General features: G+C 41.9%; 1 protein-coding gene across 1 annotated transcript in view; it reads left to right on the top strand.

Moving 5' to 3' along the window:
- LOC124775413 (agrin-like) overlaps window positions 1-24,118 on the top strand; it is a 328,642-nt gene that overhangs the window by 281,591 nt on the left and 22,933 nt on the right. The gene's annotated exons all lie outside the window — the stretch shown is intronic.

Here is a 24,118-nt window from a genome sequence, read left to right as displayed (position 1 = left end):
TTCCTTGCCACAGCAGACTACATTTTATATCCTCTCTACTTCGACCATAAACACTTACTTTTCTTCCCACATACCAAAATTCATCTGCTACATTAAATGTCTCATTTCCTAACCTGATTCCCTCATCATCACCTGGTTTAATTCGACTACATTCCATTATCCTAGTTTTGCTTTTGTTGATCTTCATCTTATATCCTCCTTTCAAGATACTGTCCATTCCGTTCAACTGCTCTTCCAAGTCCTTTGCTGTCTCTGACAGAATTACAATGTCATCGGCGAACCTCAAAGTTTTTATTTCTTCTCCCTGGATTTTAATTCCCACTCCAAATTTTTCTTTTGTTTCCATTACTGCTTGCTCAATATACAGATAGAATAACATCGGGGATAGGCTACAACCCTGTCCCACTCCCTTCTCAACCACTGCTTCCCTTTCGTGCCCCTCGACTCTTATAATTGTCATCTATTTTCTGTACAAATTGTAAATAGCCTTTCGCTCCCTGTAGTTTACCCCTGCCACCTCTGCTGCCTTCACTGTCTCATCTCTGAAAGCTACCCATTCTTCTTCTTCTGTATTTCTTTCCCCTGTTTTTGTCTGTCGTTGCCTAATTCTCTCTCTCTCAATCTCTCTAGAACCTCTGGTTCTTTCAGTTTATCCAGGTCTCATCTCCTTACATTCCTACCTTTTTGCAGTGTCTTCAGTTTTAATGTACAGTTCATAACCAATAAATTATGGTCAGAGTCCATATCTGTCCCTGAAAATGTCTTCCAGTTTAGTACCTGGTTCCTATATCTTTCTCTTACTATTATGTAATAAATTACGCTCTGTGCAAAATTCTGCCAGGCGGCTTCCTCTTTCATGCTTTACCCCCAATCCATATTCACCTACTACTTTTCCCATCTCTTTCTTTTCCTACTATCAAATTTCAGCCCCACATGACTATTAAATTTTCGTCTCCCTTAACTATCTAAATAATTTCTTTTATCGCACCATACATTTCTTCAGTCTCGTCGTCATCTGCGGAGCTAGTTGGCCTATAAACTTCTTCTACTGCGGCAGGAGTGGGCTTCATGTCTATCTTGGCTACAATGATGCTTTCACTATACTGTTCGTAATAGCTTATCTACATTCCCTGTTTTTGTTCATTATTTAAACCTACTTCTGAATTACCCATATTTGATTTTTTATTTATAACTATGTCCCTGGCGGTCCAATTTAGTCAGGGGACATCGGCTGGTATGTACTTTTCAATTCAATAAACTTTACCAGCAGCCGTATGGTTTTGGTTATTTTATTTTAATTCGAGTCCAACCAGTTTCGGCAATTCATTTTGCCATCTTCAGGCCCCAGACGACTTTTTCGAATCAACGATCTTATCGTACAGCGGCATAAAGCTGGACATCGTGAATCTCAATCGCTGTGCAACAGATTCAACGAGTTGGTGTCACGCTATCGTTGAATGTGTTGCACAACGATTGGAATTCAAGGTATCCAGTTTTATGGCACTATACGATAAGATGGTTGATTCGAAAATAGGGTATGGGGCCAGAAGATGGCAAAATGAATTGCCGAAACTTGTTGTGTTCGAAATAAAATAAAATAACGAAAAGTATACGGCTGCTGGTAAAGTTTATTGAACTGAAAAGTTATAACCATGTATTCACCTGGCCAGACGTCTTGTTCCTACTGCCACCGAACTTCACTAATCCCACTGTATCTAACTTTAACCCATCCCTTTCCCTCTTTTAAATTTTCTAACTTACCTGCTCGATTAAGTGATTTGACTTTCCAGGCTCTGAGCCATAGAACTCCAGTTTTATTTCTCCTGATAGCAATGTCCTCCTGAGTATTCCCCATCCGGGAATCCGAATAGGGGGAGTATTTCACTTCCCGAATATTTACGCAAGAGAACGCCATCATCCTTTAACCATACAGTGAAGCTGCATGCCCTTGGGAAAAATTACAGCTGTAGTTTCTCTTTGCATTCAGCCATTCGCAGTACCAGCACAGCAAAGCGGTTTTGGTTGATGTTACAAGATCAGATCAGTCAGTCATCTAGACTGCTGCCCATGCAACTGCTGAACTACTGAAAAGGCTGCTGCCCCTCTTCAGGAACCACACGTTTGTCTGGCCTCTCAACAGATACCCCTCTGTTGTGGTTGCACCTACAGTATGACTATCTGCATCGCTGAGGCACACAAGTCTCTCCACCAACGGCAAGGTCCATGGTTCATAAGTGGAGGAAACACACGTTATGCCATTGTTTTGTCGACGTTTCAAATTATTTTATGCGTTAATCTCCAACTGGACACTTTGTCCAACATTTCACAACTTTTTTGATTTCGTTGGAAAAAATTTTTTGGTTGCACCATTAATCAATTTTGCCCATGTCAGCGACTTCTATATCGGTTGCACATCTTCCCCTGAGCGCTTCCTTCAATGGTCCATAGATACTAAAATCGCTTGGAGCCAGTGCTGGATTATACTGTGGGTGTTCCAGCAATTCGAATCCCAATTCCATTAAGGTTTCAGCTGTCAGTTTGGCAGAATGGGCCCAATTGTTATTTCGTTGCATGAGGACATTTTTTTTGCAGCTTTCAGCGACGTTTGAAGGTGATTGTAGGTTTCAGTTTAGTTTGCAACACATCACAATAGTTCTCACTGTTCTTAGTTTCGCCTCTTGGGGCAAAATGGATGGCTACAACACCTTCCATATCCCACAATAGCGTTAGAGATATCTGTCCAGCTGATGGCTAACGTTTAAATTTCTTAACTTCTGGGGATGATGGGTGTTTCCAAACCATGCTCATAGCCTTACTTTCCGTTTCGTGAAGATGCACCTGCAGTTCGTGTACAGTAGCAATTTGCTGTAAAAATCCATCTCCCTCACGATAGCAGGTCAAATGTTTACGAGTGATGTCCATCTTTTGCACCTTGACAATTCTTTTGGGACATACCTTGAGAGATTGCAGGGCACGCTCACTTCTGATTCGGTGTAATGCCCCTTCATGTTCTTCAAAATGGTTCAAATGGCTCTGAGTACTATGGGACTTAACATCTGAGGTCATCAGTCCCCTAGAACTTAGAACTACTTAAACCTAACTAACCTAAGGACATCACACACATCTATGCCCGAGGCAGGATTCGAACCTGCGACCGTAGTCGTCGCGCGGTTCCAGACTGAAGCGCCTAGAACCGCTCGGCCACACCGGCCGGCTTCATGTTCTTAGGGAATATCATCTTTATTGCGATTTGACTTCCTACATCATGATGAAATGGTGAGCAGTAGTTAACGCTCTTTCTCGCGTTCTCTAGGGAGGGAATAATGGTAAGTTTTATGTGCATTCAAAGGAATAGGGTACCGATTTAAACGACTGCAGTAAAAGCACGGCGATGGTGGGCCGAGGGAAGCGCGTTTTTACCGCGGAACCTGGGTGGAAACATTTCCGGACGGCCGAGTTCTGCGGTCTCATTGTGCAGACACGTTGGTTGGCGCCAGTCGGCTGGCATCTGCCTCCAGGTAGACTGACTAGCGACAAGAAGTCGCCGCTGCAATGGCCAGCGCATTGCAGACCGGCAGTAAAGCAGAGGATGGGGCCTTGGGGCCTTGTTAGGCAGGAAGCCGACAGGACATCTGTGTGCGTTCTGCGAATTTTCATTGCACAGGTCACTTGCGCCCAGACGTCCAGACCCTGTTAAGAAACATATTTGTGAAAGCATCAGTCTTTTAGCGAGTTTATGGCCATTCTTTGGAAACTTCAAAATGGACACAACAGGAGAGATAACAAGCTTTATATGGAGGGCTGTGGTTCCATCTTGGTCATGTTGTTAGCAAAAGACATGGCGTAAACACGTGGGAAAGAGGCCACGAAGCTAAATCTTTTATCCTTTTATCCCAATTAACTTAAAGTCTCTGATTGGTCAAATCGGTGTATGCAGAGCAAAGGGCGCTCTCCCAGCTTCGAATGCCGCGTTCCAGCTTGATTGGCTTGTGATAAAAGTGGGTGAAGTCTAAGATGTAAATGTGCTTTGCTACCGAGCTGAGGAGGAAAGTGGACAGAAAGAGAAGATCACTCTTGTACTGGCGCTTCGCTAGTAAAGAACTGCAGGTCTCTACCTAAACGATGAGGCTTGTGTCCTTTGCTAGTGTGCCACTTGGAGCCTGTGGCAGTCACCTTCTGAGTCATCAGAGGTGTGCTACTAGCATCACACACACAACGAGTGATGTGTGGGTGCACTTGTCTTGAGTTAGCGATCCAAACTTTTGACATGTTCCATCACACATCTTCGTGGCACGAGTCAAATTGATTTGGCAGACCAGCAAATGGGTTCACCTGCACATTGGAATCCACCGGGGTCCCAGGGGATCATAGGGAAGTATCTGCGTTCCGAATTACTCACGTACTTGCATTTTTCGGGCGTGTGCCATTAATAACAGATTGTAGCCGTCCAACATAAGGGTAAAGTATTCGCTGATACGGCGTAGGGCTCCAATATATGTTCTTCCGAACCATATTTTTTTTTGGAATAGTAGAGTATAAATGCTTGATGGTGGCGTAGTTTTTGTGCCATAACCCGGCTGAAGTCAGATAAAGCGATTAGTGTTCCGCTTATTTTCGTGTGTCGATCCCCAGTGAATCACTTTGTCCACCATAGACCCCATGTTAGTGAAAGCGATTGTCAAATAAAAATGTTTGTGTGACGTTTCTTTTGTCATTTTTGTTGTCTTGTGATGTTAAGGATGAATAAATCTATTGTCATTTAGATCACAACTTCTCCCTGTGTTCTGATTAACATTACTTTGCCATTTTTTATTAAAGACCAGATTCTAAAAGAAAGTAGAAAGTTTGCAACCTTGCACAACTTACTGAAAATTTAGCCTCTCGTGTAAGATGGAATACGCTGAACCATGACTGATATGTAAAGTATTGACGATTTCGTTCTCTGTGATTCGTCTGAAATGCGCTTGCATTCGCCAGATAATTTCTGCAGTTTTAACACTTCCCGCAAACAAAAAGCGGATTCACTGCCCTCGTTTCTTCCTTGGAGCAGATCAACGATAGAGCTGCCATGTTTCGTGGCCTGTCAGAACACAACGACTAGTGCAGCAATAAGAGTGACACGTTGTCTAGAATTGTCACAGACCGTAATACTTCACCCCTGGATACTAGGAGAGCTACCAAGCCCTACTATGAAAAATTACGAAAGCCCCTTTACTTTTTTGACTTCCCCTCGTATAATTTGATTTGCTTTCATACGCTTACTACGCTCTTCGTCAGCCTCATTGACTCGACGATCACATAGTAGGCCTGTGTTGCGACTATGCCGAAATCAATTACCACGAAATGACATCAATTCAATCTTTGGAAAACACCAGAGATATGTTCATATCGCTTTCAATTGTATTCTCTCTCTCTCTCTCTCTCTCTCTCTCTCTCTCTCTCTCTCTCTCTCTCTCTCTCTCTCTCTTTCTCAAAATATTAACGTTCATTGTGGAATCTGTTGTTCCTACGAAAACATGCGACAGCAGAGCTGTCAAACTGGACGTCACACTTTTTTATGAAAACATGTGACAGCCGAACCGTCAAACCGACCGTCACATTCCTTTCATTTAGATATTCGAACAAAAATATTACCCGAATTTTCCGAGGAATTTCTTTCATAGAAACCTTGTCACTGACAATTGCGAACACAAAAAAAAACAGCTTAAATCAGTCGAGTCATTCTCAAGCAATGATCTTTCATACATGCGACAACCGATTTTTGTTTATACAGATTGGGGTGTTGTCTGTTCTCGTGGGAATACAGTTAGGCTGCGAGCAAGTGGATTAACGGACAGGGGGCGTTACTCTGCATTTCGCGGCATATGGAGATTTGGGTGGGACAGGAGACGTGCTCGAATAGCTGAGAGGCGAACACTCGCATAAAGCAGGGAATCCGGTTTCGACTCCCGGTCCGACACAAATTTTCACCTGTTGCCATTGAGTTCGCTCAATATCTCACTGCAGCTAAATGTCGGATATTTCTTTCATCATGTATAAATAAAGCTGATGGTCGAATCAGTGGTGCCTGTTTTTTAGCACATGCATGTCCTGAAGATCAGAGACCATCCTGATGTAAGAAACTTTTTGTGTCCCTAACCCACACCAGTTATCCAATCGGGGAAAGGGGACCTATAGTTTAAAGAGGAATCCGAACCACGTGTTGCTTCTGGTAACTTCTCGCATCTTTAAGAGGTGAAGACAAGGTTACGACCGATATTCAGTCGCGCGACTTGTCTGTTTCCAAGCACGAGCTTTACCCCTAGGCCAGCAGCCGCGACGTGTATATTAACAATTTTTGGCTTTTTTCCCTTGTCTTGTACTGTGGAACATGGCTTTTTATCAAATTTCACGAGTCTAGATCAACGGGAAGTACCCTATAGCTTCATCTTTAGTCTTTGATGAATGAGTCTGCGAGTGTTAAAATAGGTCTCATACTCGTAAATGACCATATCTTTGGATTCATGTGACTTAGGGGCTTAAATATTTTACACCGCTAACGGACCGTACACTTTAGTACCTGACATAAATTTCAAACTGATACCTATACTTGTTGCTGAGAAAAATGGCTCGTAAAAGACCGACAAGCAAAGAGATGGACAAGTGCCAAAAAATACTTTTTATGTGATATAATTAAAAATTTACGATTCTCGAATTTTTCCTTTACTTTTATTGTGAAACGTAGATTCTTTTCAAATTTCATATTTCCAGGTCCACAGGAAGTACCCAATAGCTTTTGATGAGTTAGTCTGCGAGCCGGCCAGTGTGGCCGACCGGTTCTAGGCGCTTCAGTCTGGCACCGCGCGACCGCTACTGTCGCAGGTTCGAATACTGCCTCGGACATGGATGTGTGTGATATCCTTAGGTTAGTTAGGTTTAAGTAGACCTACGTTCTAGGGGACTAATGACCTCAGATGTTAAGTCCCATAGTTCTCAGAGCCAATTGAACCATTTTTTATTTTTTATTTATTTATTTATTTTTTTTTTTTTTGCGAGTATCGAAATATGTGACATAAATGGCCGTATCTTTTGATTTCATTTACATATAAGCTTAAATTTTTCACATCGTCAAAGGACCTTAGACCTTCGTATGCGACGTAAACTTCAACTTGATGCCTATAGCCGTTCCTCAGGTCAAGGGGTATTAACAGTCTTACAGACAGACAAAGTGATCCTATAACAATACCGCTTTTACCGACAGAGGCACGGAACCCTCAAAAGTAGTAATCTCATATTGGAAAGCTGCAAGAACATGTATTATCAAATACTAGAAGTACGAAGTTTTTTAAAAAAATGATCCGTATTATTACAGGAGATAGTACTCGTTAAAACGTTAGATAAGAGACTCATTTTACTAAGGTTTGAAGCTCCTCTTCATGGTTTTCCGTGTTTGCGATTTAAAATGGGGTTGGTTTGAAAATCAGCCTTATGCAACCACAATTAATTTTTTTAATTTTGTATTTACCCAGACATGTTTCGTCAACAATGTGTCATCTTTTGTGGGTCGATTTTTTTTTAATTTCTGTAAAGTACAATGTCAAATTTATAATAATTTATCTATTGTAAGCAAGTCACTTGCAGCATAAGTAACAAAATAATAGCAGAAATTATTTGGTTAAAAGAAGAAATTCGTTTCCTATATGCGAAAAAACGGCAGCTTAATCTTCAATTGTACAAAACAAACCTTGACTTTGCTAGTCTCTTAAAAACACGGGCCCAGTTCGATGACATAACGCGTCAGGTCTTACACAGAAATACTAATGAGCAAAAAGAAAGAAACACAAAACAAAAAAAATGCATCACCTAGTGAGATCTGCCACGACAATAGATAATGAAGACAAAGTAGGGGCCTAGCACAAGTTCCATGACGTGCTTTTCAATTTAACTGACATAGAATTAACAAAACAAGAAGAAGAATTACTTAAAAAGGGGCCAAAACACAACATAAATACAAACTTGTGACACAAATACACTTCTTGGTATGAATGAGGCAGAGTACATCAAGAAGACAGAATAATTTATAGAACAGAACAACATCATCAAACTAATCAATGACCTTACCTTGAGGTACCAAAGAAACATAAAAAAACTCTTAACAATCCTCAAAGTCAGCGTCACGTAAACTTGAGCCAAATACATGACACAAAAGAATCCCAAAGCACCCATCTTCAATAGTTTCAAAAATGCACCATCTTACAACCTAGCTAGACACTTACATACAGTACTGCAGAAATTATACGCTTTCACCGACGACAGAAGCCTAAAAAATACCAGTGAAGTGCTAGGAAAGGTAAAAGACATCAATAACAACCCTGGTATCTTTTGAAATCACATTCACGTACACTAACGTGGCAGTAGAAGAAACTATCAACATTGTTAAAAAAACAGCTGCAATATCAAGGGGACATAGCAAGTGCACATATAGATGAAATAGAAGCCACCCTAAGGATTGTAACAAAACAGAACTACTTCACTTTCAAGAAGAAGTTCTGTCTACAAAAAGATGGGCTCACCAATCAACAGTCAACTCGCAAACATATTCCTAAACCACAGTGAAAACAGTATATTCAATGAAATCATTCATTCAAAACAGTAGAAGATTATGTAGTGGTGCCGATATGTGGATGACATCATTTGTTTGACTGATGAAACAGACATCCGAATAAAACAACTACACAGTGCCATAAACACCGTTCATCCAAAAATAAAAGTCACCATTGAGACAGAAGAGGAAATGAAACTTAATTTCTTAGACATCACCATACACAGAATCAACAAGAAACATAATTTTGGAATTTTCCGGAAACCTTCAGCCACACGTACAACCATTCACATTAATTACTTTTGAATACATTACGGGAACAGCAGTGATCAATGTCTTATAAATAATTACTATTAAAAACAGTCTTGATCACGATTTATTTAACAAGGTGACCGGTTTCGACCTTGTTAAATAAATCGTGATCAAGACTGTTTTTAATAGTGATCATTCACGTTAACTCCAACCACCCCCAAGCAGACAAACTCTCAAGTTTCAGATACATGCTACGCAGGCTCAACGGAACTCCACTGGACGAATTCAACTACACACAGGAACTAAACACAATACATCAGATAGCCAGAGAGAATGGGTACAACACACAAATGATAAACAAATACATCAGACAGCCAGAGAGAACGGGTACAACACACAAATGATAAACAAACTAAGCATCAAAATTTAAAAAAAGAAACAAATTAAAAGAGAACAAACCATGAAAAAATCACCAGCCACAACAGAGAACCAAGAACATAAACTCCAGACACAAGGAACCAGGAACACCCTACAGAGAGTACATACAGCACGGCACATACTAACATACAGTAACAAAAACGTCCACAGAGTGGGAAACATACTGAAGAAACAAGGGCTACAAGTGCCATTTCACAAAAAAAACACAGTACAGAAAAATCTAAGCACTAAGAACACCTTTGCAGACACATTCTCCAAAGTTAGAATATATCAGTTAACCTGTAATACACGCCAGTCGGTCTACATAGGCCAAATATGCAGAAATTTCAAAACGAACACTCTGAACACCTCAGAGCCTTAAGAAGTGATAGTATACACTCCACTTTTGCAGATCATCTAATACAAGAAAACCGCCATCCAAAAAACATGTAGGCTGATCTTAAGATCCTTAGAGGAAGCAACAGTCTCTATCACAAACTCACAATCGAGGAGGACTACCACACACAGAAAGCAATAGTAGAAGGAAAGAGACTCCTGAATGAAAATACAACACTGTGCAACAAAACACTGTTTGGAACACTAAATGAACTATACAAAGGCACCTTCCTACATAAAACATAACAATCAAACAGTCTTAAATATCGGGGAAAATACTTCTGGATGTCGTTCTCACACACACTGCCCTTCCCTAGCAGCCACATCACACTAGTTCTGAGGAAACATTCAAAATTAGCGCCACAACAAAGACAAGACCAATGATGAACAAGTGAGCAGCGACATTAACGTAATACCTTTCACTGAGTATGGAGTCAGAAGTGTCTGCTCAGATCACGTTTGCCGGCCGAAGTGGCCGTGCGGTTAAAGGCGCTGCAGTCTGGAGCCGCAAGACCGCTACGGTCGCAAGTTCGAATCCTGCCTCGGGCATGGATGTTTGTGATGTCCTTGAGTTAGTTAGGTTTAACTAGTTCTAAATTCTAGGGGACTAATGACCTCAGCAGTTGAGTCCCATAGTGCTCAGAGCCATTTGAACCATTTCAGATCACGTTTCGGTCACATTTTTGTGAAAGTGAATGTGAGGTGAACTAGTGAGCGAAAATTTTGTGAAAAACTGTGTGGAAACAATGATCTGAGAGCAGTTGATCGAGACATCAACCAGACACACGCATCATGACGAAAAATGTAAGTACAGAAACGCTCATAACCTACATCCACGAAACGATTCTTCACAAACACACAATAATTTTCTTCAGGTCAAACGACATGCCGTAAAAAACAAAAAAAAAAGAAAAAAGACGAAAAAGGACCCAAAAACCGATGTATAATAATGCAGGTCATTTAACGATGTAGTTTAAGGTGAGTGCCTAAACAAAACAAAGCAACATGCACATATTGCAATTCTTAGGCCTACACAAATAAAAAAAAAATTGACCAACAGAAGACAACACATAGGTGCCGAAACATGTCTGGGTAGATACAAAAATAAAAAAAAATTAATTAATTAATTCTGTTTGCATAAGGCTGATTTTAAAAACAAGCCAACGATACATAAGTTCCCAAAACACGTACAGAAACAAATACTTGTTCAGACAAGGGTTATTTTGTCCAGCTATTGCCTTTTGCGTATCTGAATAACAAGACGTACTTGAATGGTAACTACACGTCCTTCAGATTTTCTTCTCAAAGATTCTCGAATTTGTGTGAGCACGCTTGGCATATCAGTCAGTGAGCCAGTCGTCATATTCCGCAACGCACATAAAGCTGATATTATTAGCTTAAATGTTTTTGTATAAGAACTGTTACAGTGTGTATGTTAAGCGGCATCCTGTGCAAGCAAGAAGTTAACCGATTGTGGAAGGAAGCTAAACTGAAATTCGCCATCAATTCTCTTAGTGAACACACAAATCAAGAAACTGAAAATGTATGTAATCATACAGCTGAAAGAAAGGTGCAAGCAATGTTGTCTTTCAACTGCAAAGTAAGTGAAGGTTCAACAACTTTTAATGTGTATAAAACATCACTAACATGTCAGGTTTTTAGGTGCTCTCAAAACAGTTAATTTTCGTGGAACCTTTTTTCTGTTTGGTTCTGCCTGTCCGTCTGTCTGTTCGTCCGAATACTAATCAGGGTAGAAACATTTAAAATAAAGCGTTTTTAATCGCGTGTTAAAAACACTGTTTAACACACTGTCTAAATAAAATTTGTTATTGTTATAGCGTTTTAATCAGTGTTTGAAACAAATCAAAAAATTCATTTTTACGCAATTTTACCCGACTAAGCGGTAAACCTCATGTGAGGGTGAGCTGAGTTCCACCACGTCTCGTCAGATTTCACTAAAGGAAGGGGGGGGGGGGTCCAAATAAACAAAGAAAAGAGTGCGCATTTTACTTTGGTTCCAGTTTTGCTATTTCACTTACGTGAAGTGAATGTATCAGCGCCGCAGTAGGTATGGAGTAAGGAGCGAGCAGTAGCTCCCACACAGGCTCGCATATGCGGTTGGCCACCCGGCGCTTTCAGAATCAATCGGACGAGATGACGATGTAGAAATCTCTCGTGACGTCAGCAGAGAGATATGTAGGGAAAGTATATTTATTCTGGCGCGAATCGGGTAATCGTTATTAATAAATATTTGCTACCACTCAGACATTAGGAGTCTTCATCTTCATCATCTTCTTCATCTTCTCTTCAGGTATTAGGCAGAAATTGCCTTTTACGGTACCCACTTCTGTCGGGGTCTTCCTCTGTCTCTTCTCCAATGGCACTTATTTTAAGGGAAGTCTCTCACTCTCCAGTCTTTGTAGGTGTTCGTTCCATTTTCTTCTGTAATCTCTAATTTTATCATTGTGGCTAAATATTTGCAGTTCTTCTCCAATATCTTGATTTCTTAGCCTGTCTTCTCTTGTGCAACCTTTAACACCTCTAAGGAATTTCATTTCTTGTGCATGAATCGGGCTTTCTTGCTTCTTGGTAGTCCCCCGCTGTCTCACTTCCATAGAGCAGTGTGGGAACTGCAACAGTTCTGTAAAATTTAATTTGAGTGTCTTTCCTGGTCTTGTTGTTTAGGTTTCTGTTAATTGTTCCATATACCCGGCTGAATTTACTAAGCATAATTTCAATATCTCTGGTGTAGCCATATGTCATTTCACATCTGACATAATTTGAATGGTTTACTTGCCCAAGAAACCCTGATATGTCACTATTTTGGTTCTGATACCCTTTCCCCATGAAGGCCATTGCCTTAGTTCTTTCTTTTGAAATTTACATGTTAAATTTTGCACTTATTTGTTTTAGCAAGTAGATTCCTTTCTGAAGGTCATCTCCCTTATCTGCTAGGATCACTGCATCGTCAGCATATAGTAAATTATTTAAAAGAATGTTCCTGTCTATGCAGATGCCTTTCTGAAATTCTGATTTCCATATGTGTATTATTTCATTAGTGTGGATGTTGAACAAAGTTGGAGAGATACAGCAGCCTTGTCGTACCCCTTTGTTAGTTGATATCTCATTAGTTGCTTTACCATTGAGATCTAGATTGATATTTGTGTCTTGATATAAATATTTTATCGCATTTACTAGATGTTTTGGATATCCACGATTCGTCATAATTTCCCAAAGTTTCTGTCTATTGAAACTGTCAAATCTTTTTTAAAGTCAATAAAAGCACTGGGTGTTTCTTTGTTATACTCTCTCCGTTTTTCTATTATTTGCTGTAGAATAAAAACTTTAATCCATTGTGGAGCATCCTTTCCTAAAGCGCATTTGTTCCTCATGCAGTACTGCTTCAGCTATGTTTTTAAGTCTTGTATTTAAAATCTTAGCAAACACCTTGTATGCTGAGTCCAGTAAACTTATTCCTCTACAATTACTGCATAGGCTTTTATCTCCTTTTTAAAAATTGATATCACTCTAGCTGTTTTGCAGTCTTTGGGAATACTCTTCTTCTTCCAACATTCGTTGAAGAGATGTAGCAGTCGTTGGTGTAGCATCATTCATCCATATTTTAATAATTCAACATTAATGCCGTATTTTCCTGTTGCTTTTCTGTTCTTAAGTGATGTTAGTGCAGATGTTAATCCGTCAGACTAGATTTCATCTAATCCTTTCTCGTCTAGTTGTTCAATTTCAGTTTCTTGTGCTGTATGATCATACCACGATTTTCTGTAATGATTTATCCACTGCTCTTCCTCAATACTATTTATTGGTACCTTCTCTCTTTCTGTTGTGTTTAAAGTTTTCAAAACCTTATATGTCATTTGCTGTCTTCCGTGTATAATATATTCGATATTAGAGATAAACCTATCCCAGTGTTCCTGATGTGGCTTCCTTACTACGCATTTAGCGTTATTTCTTTTCTCCTTATAGTATTGTTTGTTCTCAATAGTGGGGTTGCTTACGTATTTTGTACTTGCACCCTGTTTTTCTTTGACGGCTTTCATTATACGAGGGGCCAAATCAACAATATCACGGATTACACAAGTCAAGCTGGACCTAGAAGCAGCAAAAATCGATTCAGTAGAAACTGAAGACAGAAATATATACAGTGACAAGATACACAAGTGGAATGTGAGGTCAGAGAATGAAGTCCCAAAGAAACCAGGGACAATGTCAACTGAAGATAGAAAGAGACTCCATGGAGAAAAAAAAAAGAGAGAATCGTGGAAGATCAGAAAGAACGCTCAAATGAGACAGAATGCTTCGCGTGATCCTACAGCGTCTCGACGCAAATTAATATATATATATATATATATATATATATATATATATATATTCGGCATTTCAAGGGAACTGGGACGTCGTCAAACCTAAAGAGGAAGGCAGGTGACACATCAGTCGAGGACAGAATATGCAAAATGAGCAATGTTAGCATCAGATAGCGAGTGCCTGACGAATCGACACAGCATCGCTGCCAAGGCACTAACAAGGGAACCTCCCCATCGCACCCCCTCTCAGATTTAGTTACAAGTTGGCACAGTGGATAGGCCTTGAAAAACTGAACACAGATCAATCGAGAAAACAGGAAGAAGTTGTGTGGAACTATGAAAAAATAAGCAAAATATACAAGCTGAGTAGTCCATGCGGAAGATAGGCAACATCAAGGATAGTGCAAGCTCCCGAGCGCCGTGGTCCCATGGTTAGCGTGAGCAGTTGCGGAACTAGAGGTACTTGGTTCAAGTCTTCCCTCGAATGACAAGTTTAATTTTTTATTTTCAATTTATGTGACAAACTCTTATGTTTTCATCACTTTTTGGGAGTGATTATCACATCCACAAGAAAACCTAAATCGGGCAAGGTAGAAGAATCTTTTTACCCATTCGCCAAGTGTACAAGTTAGGTGGGTCGACAACATATTCCTGTCATGTGACGCACATGCCATCACCAGTGTCGTATAGAATATATCAGACGTATTTTCCTGTGGAGGAATTGGTTGACCTATGACCTTGCGATCAAATGTTTTCTGTTCCCATTGGAGAGGCACGTCCTTTCGTCTACCAATCGCACGGTTTTTCGGTGCGGTCCCAAAACACAGACACTAAACTTATTATAGTGAACAGAGACGTCAATGAACGAACGGACAGATCATAACTTTGCGTAAATAAATTCTGTGCCGAGCTGAAATATCATCCAGAAATACAACATAGCTATGAAATACAGAAGCCTCCATCCCATACGCGTACCTACAGTCACTACACGAGACAGAGTACAGAGATTTACCAAACACGGCCAATGGACGCTCGAAGCACGTAAAAATACCAGCTGGTCTGATCAGTTGGGAGAGGAGGAGATTAGTGTTTAGCCATCCGTCAATGATGAGGTCTTTATGGGTTGAGCAAAACTTCAGGCTCTGGAAGGTATTGGATCGTGTCCTTTCCAACGAAAGTATCCCAGGAATCGTCTTAATCACAGAATACCTCAGTCTGGATGACCAGACAGGGATCTGAATAGCTGTCCTCCAGACAGCAGATTGTTGAACACTGCCCACCTCATTCGATGTGTCTGAAACGTCGTGCTTCATGTGATACAAAGGGACAGCATGGTATGAGTTCGTGGAACATCACATGAGAAGACGCATCGGACTTACCCGTTTGGCACCTTTCAGGCAGCTGGTGGAGGCGTTCTCGTGTGGGAGATGTTTAGGTGAGGTGAGATGGATACCCTTATATGTCTTCAATCGTCTCTCGCCAGTGTGCGATATTCGCTGTTAGCCGTTGAAACTGTAACATCATAAAGACGGCATGGAGCAAACGACAAACTGGTACGAAGTGTACCATACAGTCCAATCACATTAATGTGACCACCACTTGTGTCTGACATCAACGTGCAGTAACCACTCATAGATTGCAGGTGGCAGGGCTGACAGTGGCGGGTATATAAAGCGTGTCGGGGGGACACAGAAAAGCCATTGGCTTAAAGCGGAAGCGAAGTTATTTACCTGATAACCAAAAGGGCATGATCGTTGGCTTTCGGGTCAAGGGTAGAAGCATTTATGAAACGGCTAATTTTGTTCGCATGACGCTGTGGTTAAAATATACTGCGCATGGCAAAATGATGCTGTCCAAAATCAGCGCCAGGAAAACTGTGGTGCACCATGGGCTAAAAAATTATGGCTGCGGAGACGTCTAGTGGCGTATAGACGAGTAACCTTTGAGCAACTGACCACCCAGATGAACCAAAGAGCTATCAATAGTGTCTCTTCAACAACCGTTGCTCTGCATGGCCTTTGCAGTAGCCGCTTGGTTCATGTACACATGCTGACTGACGTTCATCGGCGACAGCTGGAATTTTCGTGCCAGTGACGCAGCTGGACGTCCACTGATTGCCGACAGGTGGCCTTTTCAGATGAATTACATTTTATTGTCCTCCGGACAGATGGCCGTTGGAGAGCATGGCGTGAAACGTCTGAAAGCAAACGCACTGCGTCAGTCGTCGAACGGGCATTCCCTGTGTGATCTCGTAGTTCTGGAAGCCACAACGGATGATCACAAGCATGTACCTATCATTGAGGAGCATGTCCACCCCTCCATGCAGTTTGTTTTTAGTCGGCACGACGGCATCTAACAACCGGACAATGCAACATGTCGCACAGTTCGCACGGTGCGTGCGTGATCGAGCAGCACGGGGACGAGTTAACGTACTGCCCCAGCTACCAGACTCTCCGAATTTAAATCTAATGGAGAATCAGTACAACCAAGTCGATCGAGCTTTTCACGCAATAGATTCTCAGCCGAGAAACCTACCTTGGATGACCACGGCACTGGAGTCGGCATGGCCCTACATCAATGTCTAAACCTTCCAGAACCTCACTGACTGGTCATATTAATGAGACTGGACAGTGTACACGCTTAGATTTTGAAATGATTAGTATTTCAGTGAAACGTCACAAAGTAGGTATTAGTGAGGCCGTTAACACTTTTCCGTCCGCACGTCTCGTACAAATTTATTCGCTTGGCGCCGGCAGCGCTAATTCGGATTACTTGGCTTGTCGCCGTCCGCTTGTCACCTTTCCGTTGATGACAAGCTTCAAACGCGCGATTTAATTTTTCCGTAAATCCTGTATTTTTTCGTATCGTTCCACAAACTCGAATTTTCTTTTCAAGTAACTTCTGTGCAAGTTCTACCCTGTTACAATAATTATCCATGTAGAGGTGATGCCACTTTCCGTTAGAAGGTATCAATAGTTACATCATTGTTTTTGCTAAAGGTTGCCCAGCGCTGGAATATATCTTGAATGAGGGAATGTATCCCGTACTCGAATCACACAGCATCCGAATGAGTATGCCATATTTCGTAATTTTTGACTTATTGTAAACTTTAAAATTTAAATGTCCACGCCACGGTATCATTCCTTCATCTATTGAGATGTTTTGACTTAAACGTTTCTTCCAACGTTTTGGAAAAATAATCAGTTACGAAAGACACTTTGAAAAGCCGGTCGGCATTATCCGGTTTATTGTTGTTGTCGTAAAAATGTAAAAATGACAATATTTGTCTGAATCGGTTGCGGGACACAGTTTTGCGAAATATCGGTGTGTCTATCAACGGATTCATTGACCAGTAATCATCGATCCTTGCTTTTTTTTACGGTTCCCATAAGGATACCAAGCCCAAACCATTTTCTAAGTTTGGGTCCCGTAACGTTGAGAAATTTGGCAATTTTTTTATCCAGTTTCCTTCTATTGCAATTTTGATTGTAATACTTGTTGGTTTCGTTGCTAATATATTCAAATATATCGTCCCAATATATAATCCTACGATATCCACGACGCTCTGTGTATCTTTGGAAAATATGTGTGGACCCGGAGATACTTCAAATTTATTATTGGCCCTCAGTAAATCATAGTCTGTCTTCTTCGTCTGATTCATCCGAATCAGTTGGCAACCATAGCGATCGCCGAATTCTTCTTGGACGTATTTCACTATCTTCCGACGATTCTGCTTCACTTTCATTTCTTTGATATCCAATGCCTTCTTCCCAATTGGCCAAATCGTCCGGAACGTCAGACAAGACGTCGGCCCATTCATCGTAAACAATCGTATCGTCTCTTTCGTCTGCCATAATGAAAGTGCACAAGTACTTATAAAAACAAAAAACTTGTTCACGTGTGTAATTTATTGTTACCTAAACAAAACACCAACAGAAAGAAAAAGATACAAAAGTGCTGTCACCGGCCACTGCGCGATACTACACTCACGACATCACTGTGTTGTCTCCAACCACTGAGCGAAACTATGCACAAGACACCACTGTGGTGTCGTCAGCCGTTGACCGCTATTTCGCACACGACACCACTGTGGTGTCACCGGACGCGAAGTGTTAACATGGTGTATATGAGTTAAGGTTATATAGCGAGTTTTTCGCTTGAATGTTGTTTGTATGTGAGAAGATCGTACTACGCCTTGTGGAAGGAGGAGAAACGACCACTAGCAGGTGGCGGAATTCGACAGCGACAGTGTCGTGGCCAGTTGATCGTTCCGCGTTAGTCGGGATCCAACGACCGTCATATAACTGAACTGACGAGTTCAGGAGGGTCATTCTAAACGCCACGCAGGATCTAACGGCCTTAAGCGATTTAGCGTACTAGTGGTGGTCCTATATAGTGTTCGCTAGGCCGTGCTGGATCATACATCCACGTGTCGTACCGTGATTCAGGAAATAGGCATCTTTGCAGCAAGAGATGAATCCACCCAGAGAGTACGACAATGTCTGGCGTCGACAATTGTTGCGGTGTCGGCGCGGCATCCTGTATACTCCCAAATCATCACCAAATTTAATCATGTATTCTACGCAGCTCTGGCGTTAGGGGGAAAAGTACTGCGAAGTACCGCGAGCCGAGGCCCGCGAATGCGGTCCTCTGGCGCGGGTATATAACTAAATATAAATAAAACTCAAGTTTCAAAGCCTGCACATACGATTTTGAGCGAAATGCCTGATCGCTGGAGGTCCTAAACGAAACTGCACGATAGTTAGAAGAAGAAAAAAGAACATTTACAGGTAACTAGTGGCTAAATTGATGCAGAATAGTACCGTTTTGCATGTGAGTCATGACCAGTACATCAAACACTGTAGACCAAAAAGTGTTATTAATACATATGTGCAAGTGTTTTAATATTTGTGAATGTATTTTAATTTACATCAGTTGATACCAGATTTTAATGGAAGCATAAGGGGCAATCAAATGAAAACCGAACACCCGCCATAACACACAATCCGCTCGACAGGTCTGTTGTTGGCGGACTGGTCTAATGTGGTCGCCCAGTTGTTTTAGCATCATACTGCTACGCTTACGTTTCGACTGCCCTTCAGACAGATCGTTAGCAGACGTGGCCTACATTCAACACCCGCATGCTACACGGACTCCGGCGATAACATGGAAACGATTCCTGGGGCGTGGAGCCACTGTAGACGAGGAACAACAGGAAGCAGATTCCATTTTTCTATATTTCCAGAAATCATTTACACGATGCTCCATTGCAGGCTGTTAATGAAGGCCGAGGATACGCAATAGGTTCCCAGATATATGAGTGCCTCGAAGACTTCTTAAGTAATTGTCCTCGAGGGTGGCTGTTTATCAGAGACTCGGGTACCGTCACAAGTGCCCCCAGGGAAGTGTGACAGGACGGCAATATACACAAATGATTCGGCGGACAGGGTGGGCAGCAATCTGCAGTTATTTGCTGTTGATGCCGTGGAGTACGGTAAGATGTCGAAGTTGAGTGACTGTAGGAAGTTACAGGATGACTTAGACAAAATTTGTTGTTGGTGTAGTAAATGACAGCTAGCTCTAAATGTAGGAAATGTAAGTTAATGCGAATGAGTCCTGCTTGACACAACCATGTCGTTTAAACATCTGGACGTAGCGCTGCAAAGCGATATGAACAGGAAAGAGCGTGTGAGGATTGTGGTAGGAAAGGCGAATGGTCGACTTCAGTGTTTTGGGAGAATTTTTGGGAAAGTTTGGTGAATCTGTAAAGGAGACCGCATATAGGACGCTACTGCGACCTATTCTTGTGTACTGCTCGAGTGTTTGGAATCCGTACCAGGTCGGGTTAAAGGAACACTTGGAATCAGTTCAAAGGGGGCTGCTAGATTTGTTGCCGGTAGGTTCGAAAAAGCTGTGGAAATGCTTCTGGAACTGAAAGGAAATCCCTGGAATGTGACGTCCTTTCTGAGGAACACTACTGAGGAAATTGAGAAGATCGGCATTTGAAACTGATCGCAGTACGCTTCAACTACCAGCAACGTACATTACGTCTAATAACTACTCAGATGAGATACGAGACGTTAATGCCCATATGATTTTCTCTCGTTCTGTCTCCGAGTGGAACAGGAAAGGAAATGTCTAGTATAGCGTACCCTCTGCCACTCGCCTCAAGGGTGGATTACGGAGTATTTATGTAGATGTAGAATTGTGTCAGGTAGTGAGGAACGGTCCTCGGACATGAGTGTGCTAACTTTTCCTCGCTCTTCCCCCCACAATCAGCACATCTAAGTGAGATATGCGCGCCTTGGCTCCCCTTTTGGACTTCGGCAGAGCGGTCTAGTATCAGGATGCCTCACCAACAGTGTCTATTTCTCGTCGTCTCCATGTCACGACGCTTCGCTCCCATCGTCAGAGCGAAAAGGGATGCTATAGGCTTGTAGGTAGATTCTGCCAGTCATGTGCGGCATCCTGCGCTAACTATGTCTCCTATTAACTGTTTTGTTTGCTGTGGTAGAAATTTTTTCGTTTTGTTACTTTAACAAATTCTATCTGTGGTTTAAGAACTTTTAGCGTACGTGATCTAGAGCCTGTTGTGACAAGAAGTTTTTGATTCAGCTGTCCGCAGCTCGTGGTCGTGCGGTAGCGTTCTCGCTTCCCACGCCCGGGTTCCCGGGTTCGATTCCCGGCGGGGTCAGGGATTTTCTCTGCCTCGTGATGACTGGATGTTGTGTGATGTCCTTAGGTTAGTTAGGTTTAAGTAGTCCTAAGTTCTAGGGGACTGATGACCATAGATGTTAAGTCCCATAGAACTCAGAGCCATTTGAACCATTTGATTCAGCTCAAGCTAGTTCTATAAACCTCCCGTTATCCTGTTAAGGAAATACATTTTCATTTCCTGATTATGCTTACCTTTTGGATATTCGTGTGACTAAAGGGCTTCATATTATGAATGCTTGCGCAACATTTCATCAGATCGACGTATTTCCTCCAAGTAAGTTTCTGTTTTGAACAATGGAATAAAATAGCTTATTTGAGTCATCGTGAACGGGAAGTCGAACTCCCCCTTCAGCACCACATTCGGAACCTACATATCTTCAAGGCGAACGAACAAATGCATAATAATAAATATTTCTCTAGACAGCCGGTCCGCGTTGGGTAATACTTATCAGCTGTTTTGAATGAGATTCTCATTTTACGAAAGGAAATAGAAAGGTGTAAGATTACACCAGCGTGTATGGATAGCGTGCGGCACGGAATACATGGAGCAGAGACGGGAGGGAATTGTACCCGGCGGCGTGGGCACAGTGCTGGCAAACACGCGACTCTGCGGTTCAGAGCGGAACACACCGGCTGCAGCACCAGGAACGTACAGTATCTTATGGCTGCTGACTCGCGGCCGTCTGCAGCGGCAAGCCGGAGAGAAACGTGAACGAAACAGCAGAAAATGTATGTTCGCTGGTACTGTATGGAAAAAGTGTACCACGATAACACGGAAATAAAGGCTTGACGTCAGACGAGAGAGGAAAGCAGAGCTCTGATGAATCCTCCCAATGTGGCGTACGCGTAGTAAAAAAGTAGATAATGTACGGTAATAGAAATACTTCAGTTAAATATTAATAATTAATAAACATTTGTGTAATTTATCACTTCCTTGTGGCTTTGTTCCGCATCGGCGCGGTGTCAGCATGGTCATTAACGGACGTGGCATGGTTACTTTCATGGGTAGCCGGATACTCTTCATGACACCAACCCGCTACTCCCTCGTGACTGAATAAGTGTACCCCAAATGTCTGCGCATAGTGTTACCCATGTGAAAGTGAGCGAAAATTTTCTAAATGTTTCAGAATCGTGTAACTAAGACGCGACTTGGGAACCAGCCCTGCATTCACCTAGTGGTATGTGGAAATCCGCCTAAAAACCGCATCGAGGTTGGCTGGCACACCGAACCTCTCGCTAATTCACCGGGCGGATTCGTCACGAAGCGGCACTTTAATAACACGCTGGTGGTCATTAGAGACAGGGCACGGACTCGGATGGAAAAAGATACGAAAGTAAATAGGTAGTGTACTTGCATCTCAAAGGCGCTATTCCAATATTAGCCATGATCGATTTAGGGAAGTCATGGATGGATGGACGAAGATTTGTACCGCCGACGACCCGAGTGCCAGGCCAACGTATGGCCACTGCGATGTCTCCCTCGGTTTGTTTACTTAGCATAAAGGTGAACAAGAACCCTAACTCATCGACAGCGACACAGAGAACATTAAAGATAAGTCGTACTTCCAATAGAAAGATCATAATGGCGACTGGGACAGTAGGGCTCACAATCAGTACGCCTCTAGACAACACAGAGTCAACCAAACGAGTGCCATACTAACTGCACAATTAAAACATTTATCGTAGAGATACTGCTGTCAACTCCGTGGTCAACAAAGTGAATACAAGTGAAACAAAAATGGTTCAAATGGCTCTGAGCACTATGGGACTTAACTGCTGAGGTCATCAGTCCCCTAGAACTTAGAACTACTTAAACCTAACTAACCTAAGGACATCACATACATCCATGCCCGAGGCAGGATTCGAAGCGTGTTTCCAGACTGTAACGCCTAGAACCGCTCGGCCACCCCGGCCGGCCAAGTGAAACAGCTACACTTGGGAGGAAGCTCAAAACTTGGCCTGCCGAACACGTAACATTTATCCGATGGTTTGGTTACCGCAATATATGTTTACATACAGACAACACCAGCAGAAACCAGCAATGCAAGCTCCGTACTTGTGCTGCGAATGTGGTGGTGCTGTAATGGTTGGAGAGGTCATCCAGCGAGTCCTATGTTCGCGCTTATACTATCACAAAGAGAATCTATTTAGGTTTTTGAATTAAGTTTAATTCTCTTGAAAAGTTATTGGTTACAGTTAACTGTCAATTAACTATTCTGCTTATGATTAATTAAAGCTTAATAAATTCTTTGTACAAGTATAATGAAACTCATAACTTGTAACTATTAGTTCGCAGAATGAAAAGCTTCTTGCTAGATCTATTCCAGTGGAAGTGATAGTACGAACAATGGCGTGACTATAGTTTCAATAGAGCAGATACGTTTGTAGAGTCGATGTTCTGCATCCGGGAGAGTCTGGTGGAAGTCTCTTCGTTGAAGCGAAAGATCTCGACGACACTGAAACCTTAAATAGTCTTTATTCTTCATACATTATATCAACCAAAGTCTGCCTTGTGCAACGACAGTATCTTAATGAGAAATGGTTGGTAGTCCTATAACTTTAATAACTCAAGAGAATAACTGGACTCCTGTAATAGTCGTGACCGCGAACCGGCTCGTCCATCAAAGCAGTTACCATTAATTCCGAATGACCTAAGCGGCGCCGTAATACTGCTCACGTGAAATCAAGGAATCGTTGAAAATGGAACGTACCTTATGTTTCAGAATCTTCTACTATATTTTCCAGAAAACATTTTCCTACTACAGACTAGTCACTATTATGATTAGAACTTTTGCAGAATAAGAATTTACGTAATGGTGGCCGGTAACGTGTTCCGCTATATAAAGACTCGCTATCAGAAAACTCAACTTTCTCGTTCGCTGGTTCGATTACAAGTGGATGTTAATTATTAGGGCTGGGAAAACGATACTCGTGTTCGAACGGGTTCGAGATTTTCCGATACTCCACAGCGTTCGGTACAGTGTCGAGCTTGTTCGATCAATCACGTGACATTTGACTTTCCCAGTTCGAGTACAAGGAATCCGCAAGAAATTACGAACAAGTCACAACAATAAGCTATGACTCCACTTAAAATCTGACAGTTTAGTGGAGCACTGGAGGAAATAATATTAAATTCTACTACTGCACAAACTCTTATTGTGTTCGAACAAATTTACAACAGGAGTTCTGATATAGTACCATTACGTACAAAATGTTCAAATGTGTGTGAAATCTTATGGGACTTAGCTGCTAAGGTCATCAGTCCCTAAGCTTACACACTACTTTAACCTAAATTATCCTAAGGACAAACATAGACACCTATGCCCGAGGGAGGACTCGAACCTCCGCCGGGACCAGCCGCACAGCGCCTTAGATCGCTGGGCTAATCCCGCGCGGCATTATGTACAAATACATAAATATTTGTGGTGATTTT

Source organism: Schistocerca piceifrons, chromosome 2, assembly GCF_021461385.2.
Source record: "Schistocerca piceifrons isolate TAMUIC-IGC-003096 chromosome 2, iqSchPice1.1, whole genome shotgun sequence".
Taxonomy (NCBI): domain Eukaryota; kingdom Metazoa; phylum Arthropoda; class Insecta; order Orthoptera; family Acrididae; genus Schistocerca; species Schistocerca piceifrons.
The sequence above is the reverse complement of the archived record's forward strand: the minus strand, read 5'-3'. Positions and strand labels throughout refer to the sequence as shown.